The sequence below is a fragment of the Anabrus simplex genome, chromosome 3 (genome assembly GCF_040414725.1).
Source record: "Anabrus simplex isolate iqAnaSimp1 chromosome 3, ASM4041472v1, whole genome shotgun sequence".
Classification (NCBI taxonomy): domain Eukaryota; kingdom Metazoa; phylum Arthropoda; class Insecta; order Orthoptera; family Tettigoniidae; genus Anabrus; species Anabrus simplex.
This window is the reverse complement of record NC_090267.1, coordinates 354,144,714-354,151,898: the sequence shown is the minus strand read 5'-3', so window position 1 is coordinate 354,151,898 and position 7,185 is coordinate 354,144,714.

The following is a 7,185-nucleotide window of genomic DNA, read 5'->3' as shown; positions in this document are numbered from 1 at the left end:
ATCTGCAAATCGCTGACATGACCATGACACTTGAACGTGATTTTGAGTGTGTCCATCCCCATCTGGATATTTGATGACTTGCAAATTCGTCTCGCCCTTTTGGTGAGTGTCGTAAGAAGGCCTTGTTTTGTGCTGAATGGTGGTGAGAATCTGCATGAAGATAGCGATTTGTGTGGGTAGGCTTACGATAGACGGTGGGTATGACCTAAGCAGCCGACCGGTTTCTTTCTTACTTGAACATCTAAGAAAGGAAGGCATCCGTCCGATTCCATCTTCATAGTGAATTTAATTGAAAGATGTTGCTGATTTAGGTGGTTGATATTTCTCAGGACCATCTGTCCGGACCACAAATGTATCATCAACATACCTCCACCAAATCATAGGTTTGACGGGCGCTAAAGCAATAGCATCTTCTTCAAAATGCTCCATAAAGAAATTGGCCACTTCGGGCGAAAGATGACTTCCCATAGCTACTCCGTCCGTCTGTTCGTAAAATTTCCTGCCCCACAAGGAATAGCTGGAATTCATACAGTGGCAAAATAGCTTAGTCATGTCAGCAGAGAACAGATGCCCAATGAGATACATGGCCGAGTTAATTGGCACTTCAGTGATCAATGACTCCACATCGAAACTCACAAAAGTGCATTGGGTTGAAGAGTTATGGTTGAAAACGTTTTGACGAAATACCGAGAGTCCCTAACGTATGATTCTGTACGTCCTGTGTGTGGCTGTTCTTATGTATTTAGCCAGAGCATGCGTAGGTGAACCTATCACACTAACAATAGGTCTGAGGGGAACATCTTCTTTATGAATCTTAGGAAGTCCATATAATCTACATGCCACTGCGTCCCCCGAGGACAGATGTTTAACCTCCTCCTTTGGAAATGAAGATTGCCTTAAGAGCTTCATGGTGGCATTGGACACATGTAGTAGAGTCACGTGAGATCAGTCTGTAAACAGGCTCTGACAATATAGCCGAGATCTTATTCTTATACTCGTCAGTGTCCATAACCCTGTCGCATTACCCTTATCAGCTGAGAGAATGGTCAGTTAAGAATCATCTATAAGTTCCTTCAGAGCTCTCCTCTCGCCTCTTGCTAAATTGGGTGCGGGTACAACAGCGGACCTTATGAGTCTCACACACATTTCTGTCTTAACTCCTCAGCCTCATCCGTAGGTAGTTTGTTGATGGCTGCCTCAACGGAAGTAATTAACTCCTGAGTGGGAATTTTAGGGGAAGCGACAGCGAAATTAAGACCCCCTAGCGAGAACTGTCGTTTGGTTCTCGTCCAAGAATTACTTGGAAAGATTGACGACAGTTTTACTAGCATCCTGGTTCGTGCGAGAGACCGTCTGTTTCTGAGCTAGTCGGAGGAACTTAGATTTCTCTCTGAATGACAATGTGCGTTCAGGCTGTGTAGCAGTAATGCGATCGAAAGACAACCACAATTCCTGCGAGAAAGTGTTGTTTAGCAGCAGGTGTAAATGAAGCAACTCTCGGGAGACTGAGTCCAGTTCCTTACGAGTGTAATGCACTCTCTCGATCACAAGAGCCTCGCTAGCGCGTTGATATATTCTCCTGGCCTTCAGAGTATTTAACGTGTGCTTCAGATTCGCACAGTTGGGAATGGTGTTATAGTCCCGGCATCTCAGTAGAAAGCATAAAGAACGAGGAATAAATGTATTTCTCCTTAATTTGCTATATTTTGCTTCTTAAAAGTATCCTCCCCATAGAGGTTTTTAATGTTGCCATTGATGCTTTCACGGCCCGTACTTATAGACATGATCTAGACTCTTGGGCTTATGCCGTGTCAAGAAAATAAGGTGAAATTCTTTAAGTTTTTCAGGGAACTTTGCTCTGCGTCATCAAAAGGAAATCTTGACTGTTCACGAGAAAGAATTTCACCTTATCTTCTTGACACGGCATAAGCCCAAAAACCTATATCGTGTCTATTTTACGTAGCTATGTAAGGAATTATGTATTCAGATTTTATGGGACATGCATGTGGACTTGCGGGTCGATGCAAGCCCCGATACGGCCAATGTATCACGAAGGAAGTGCTCTGAATATCTGAAATATTACGGTTCAGTTTTTGGAAGCTTGGCATGTGTCGGATATATTTCTAAGGAAACGTATAAATTTCTTGTTGACACAAAAACGTATTAATGTATGAGAAAATGGCAGCTTGAAATACATGCCATACATAGTAATCACTGATCATTGAGCGTGATGCAGCACCTCCAGGAGTGAGATAGAAACTCTACTATAGTATTTGATATCCTTAATGAAATATGTGTCCAGAACACAATGCGAGGGCAGGAGTTTCACAGCCCAATTCAAGAATCCTCCGGTAGGAAACAATATAATATACGAGAGAAGTTCAGTTTTTCTCTTACGACCTTAATTCTTAATTTTAATCTTAATCATAATTTTAAGAACTGATAGGAAATGATGGGATTGGGAGAAGCCTTCCTTCTGCTCTATAGTCGCAACAAATTCGGTGCACAGTCAACAATAAGACACGACAGAAACATGCCATTGTTGAACAAGTTGCTTACTGTGCAGTCCGCATTCAGTTAATATATGAAGGGTAAGAATTGTTTTCGCTATTCCCCGTTTACCCAGCACGCGTCCGTAAGGATTCCGGGGGCAATCAAGCGTGCTGACTCTCTGGATGGTTGCCACGGGTGATGGCGGGGAGGGGCCATCACTACGGGGAAGCCTGTTGCGATCGCAGCTGGTACTCCCTCGCTGTACTTGTTACATCGTCGGGGTGACAGTCGAACTCGACACGAGGTTCTGCTCCTCAGAACAGGGATTTTCTCTGTTTGGGGATTCAGTCCCGAGTGTCGGATACGACTGAAACTTCGGGGATATTAACAAATACGCGGGATGAGGTGCGCGTCCGAAAGGATTCCGGGGGCGACAAAGCGCATCGACTTATTGGATGGTCGCCACGGGTGATGGCGGGGAGGGGCCATCACCTCTACGAAAGCTTCCTGCGTTAGGTCAAGGAGGCATGGTGGAGAAGTTCTACCCACTATCTGACAAGAAAGAAGAAACGTGCGGTGAATCGACAACATGACGCATGTCCAGTTGATGTGAAGAGCTTCAATTGTAAAATTTTGGTACCAATGGATCATAAAATCTATGTATGGATAATTTTGTCTATCCCTATGATATTCGCTAAATAAAATTCAACATCACTGTTCTTAACTGCAGTATTCTTTAATATTCAGTCATATAAAGAAGGCTAAATATATTTACACTGTTGGGTTATTGAAAAGCTCACAACCATAGTGTTAACGGGAGATTAAAGATAACACCCATCTCCCATAATTTCGGAAACCATACAGCCGAGAGTGGGTATTGATTATTTTAATCTTAATTTTCGATACATGCAGTTGACAAAACTGAATATAGTATAATTGAAAAACATGCACTAAAATCACAAAGAATAACGTGTCCGGAAAATATGAATCAATATTTAATATTTGTATGTAATTTAAAAATTAAACAGAGAAAGAATGGCCCGGAAAGTGTGCTAGAAATATTATTGTAAGAAATAAAACTTCTCGGACATGCTATCGAGGAAACATGACACCCGCCCCAAAGAGGTCATCGCAGTACTTATCCTCAGTCTCTCCATATGTCCGACACCTTAAATGAATATTAATATTGACTATCGAAAGAAAAACAAAAAACGTGCAAACTAATAGAACTACGACGGTAAACAAAGAACTCGACACGAGGTCACTGCTCCTCAGAACAGGGGTTTTCTCTGTTTGGGGATTCAGTTCCGAGTGTCGGATACGACTATAATCTATAATCAACGTAACTAACTGCTCTACTCTTCAAAGGAGTTATATATTCTAGTTGCCTTAGGTACAATTCTGTTAATAACAACCACGTATAACTTCTTTTCCTTCCACCAATTTACAACTCCACATTCCCCTAATAATGATGATTTTTTTAAAAATTTCTTCCCGGATGCATTCTTTCTCTGTTCAATAACTTTACAATCGTATACAGCTGAAATCGTTACCAATTTTTCTCATATCCCCCTCATTACTTCCGTTGTCTCTCAACAATCTTTTATAAGGTATGCCCATCCCATTTCTTCAGAACATATTAAACATTTATTTTTATCTCTATTTTGTCTGTATGCTTTATTTTTGTATAACCCCATCAACCACCATATTATGCCCCTCATTTCCTTATTTGTTATACTATCTACATTTATCATCATTATCCCAATCAAATTACAAAATTCCCCTAGTGACTTCTTATTTTTACACTGTGAAGAAATTTGTTGCTCTTCAATATCATTAAATCTCAAAACTATTCTTTTACATATTCTTAGCTGCTCTATACAATCCTCAGTAGTATCCAACTCCTATCGTTTCCAAAGTGTTCTTGTTTCTGATATTTCATTTACTGTTGGTAGGCCGTTTGGAACACTTCGCCACCTGATCCCAACTTCAGTCTCAGCCAATATTTGATTATCTTTTTAACAATATACTAGAGGGACCGTGCTCCATTCGTTATAAATAGGTCAGATAACATGTCTTCATACGCTTGTCATATTCGTATTGTTTTGCCTGCCCTTTTCAATGGTTTTATGAACATTTAATAAGCGCGTTATGGTATGCCGCAGTTCATAGTTAGAATTAATCACTTCTTACGTTATTATGCCGTCGGTTTGGTAAAACATTTCTCCAAAATATTAGCTTTTTTTAATCCTGCAGTTCTTGATGTAAAGCTTGGTATTGTGTCGTTGGATAATTGCAGTTCTTCTGTATAGAACGGTTGTCTTTGTGAGCTCATAGGTTAGTCTAGGAAGAGCGTTTTTTGCCAAGCAGAGAACTTATTTAAGACTAGCAAAAGTACCCGTGCTTCGCTACGGTATTCTACATTGTATTCGAATATCGAAGTAAATACTGTACATGAAGTAAATAAGATTGTTTTAAAATTGCATGGCTCTTAGCGTTATCTGAGGTCCCCATACGTTGTTTCCAGTGTAAAGTGTTTGTTACGGATTTGTGATATAGGCTAACGGCTGGCTCACTTGCCTACTGCCATTTACAATCGAGTTGGGAAGTTTACATTATAATTGCAGGCCCCATTGCCTACTGAGCGGTCACAATCGATTTGGGGAGTTTTCGTTACAATGGCAGCCTCCTTTCCTACTTCTAGACATATAACAGTTGAGGAGTTTCTATTATAATGGCAGGCAACTACCCTACTATCAGTCGAAATTGAGTTGTGCCGTTATCATTATAACGTCAGGCCCCTTTTCCTACTGCCAGCCAGCTTACTGCCAGTCACACCAAGCTGATGAGTTGCCATCAAAATAGCAGGCCACTGTGCCTAATGTCAGTCATATTTTAGATGGGTACATTTGTTTATAATGGCGGGCACCCTTGCCTACAGCCAAACACGATCGGGTGGGGGAGTTTTAAACAAAACTGCATACTCCCTTGCCTTCTGCAAGTCAAATCGAGAAGTGAACTATTCATTACAATGGTAGGCCTTCCTTACTAATGCCAGTTACACAGGAGTTGGAGAAGGGCCCCATTCCTACTGCCAGTCAAAGTCGGTAAGGGGAGTACTGCAATAGAAGACATACCCTTTCTCGATCGCTACAAATCGACATCAGTGAATAGATTTAGATCGAAATACGAAAGTGTATGCGTGTTTACAATATTGCAGAACTTCATTTACAGATTAACTGCTGCTAAACGTACGTCATATCGACAAAGGATTCTACCATAAGACGCCGGATTTAGTGGCCTAAATGTTTGGTCCTATGATATCTCATCTATTCTTGGATCAGATTGAGTTAGACACGTTGAACAGGGTAAAGTTTTTGTAAGATTATCTCATATTGCATTACTTTTCGGGTAATTATGTGACAGCTACATTCATAGCATTTGGCTCACATATGGCTACTGGGTGGGCCAATTTTCGTGAAGAGTTTGATGATTCTATATTTCCTATAAGTGATTGAAAGTATGAATTATGCATGTGAAAAGTCCAAATTTACTTAACGTCGATTAATAGAGAAAAATCACACGTAAAAAGGATACAGACACGACAAAAAGTCATATGACCAAGGTTATAGATCATTTCAAATTGAACGGAGATTGTGCAATCCGTTATGTGATAGGAATTTCCGAAGGTCTGCACCATCATTAAAATTGCCTCCATATTTCGATATTCTTCGGGGATAAAAAGTGAAAAATTTAAAGATCTTGGAAGTTCTTCGTCCGTTACAGGCTAAAACGTATAATTTTGTCAAATTTCCCTTTTCTTTTTCGTCTGGCAAATTATGCCGCAATCTGGATTTTGGGCGAGGAGGGTAAAAATTAGGATTTTCAGGAAAATAAACCAAAAAATATGCAGATGGTCATTATTACCCCGTAAACGGGTAGCTGTGCGAAAAGTTTGCCAAAATAGTCAATGTAGAGGCACACAGTCGTTACGTTTTTATTTATATAGATAGATAAGGAATCTGCTCCACGTACAACACCTTTTGGGCTATGTCCGCTGGACGTAACCTGCAAAACTGACCATTCATGGTATCTCCCTTATTAATCCTCCTGACGAAAAAATGCACATGAAAAAACAAGTTTTAGAGATGGATTTCCATCACGTTTGGTCTATTTCCAGTCAGGCTGGTCTTATACTGTATAATTATATTGTGGAAGAGTAAAATCACCATTTCGGTTCCCTATAAACCACCTGTCCATTCCGGGAACATGAAATGTTATTGACCTTTAAAACTTACCTTTGGACAGGTGGATGCCAAATATAAAGTTTGGCTCGAATGTCTTCAGTAGTTTTCAAGTTGTAAGGAATACGCTTTACACGCACCCGCTCTTGAGTTAAGTCCGATGGGACTTGTACCGAAAAACGGTCCGTTAATGATATCTCTCTTATTAATCATCGTATGGAAATGATGCACATGATGCAAAAGGTTTAGTAATTAATTTCTATTAAGGCAGGTACATTTCCATTAAGTTTGGTTGTGTATATTTTGTGGGAGTGCAAAATCATGGTTTCGTTTTCGTATAAACCCCAGTCAGTTCAGGGATTTAGAAACAATATTTGCCCTAAAACCTACCCAAGGACAGGTAGATTCTAAATATGAAGTTTGGTGGAAATATATCCAGTAGATTCTA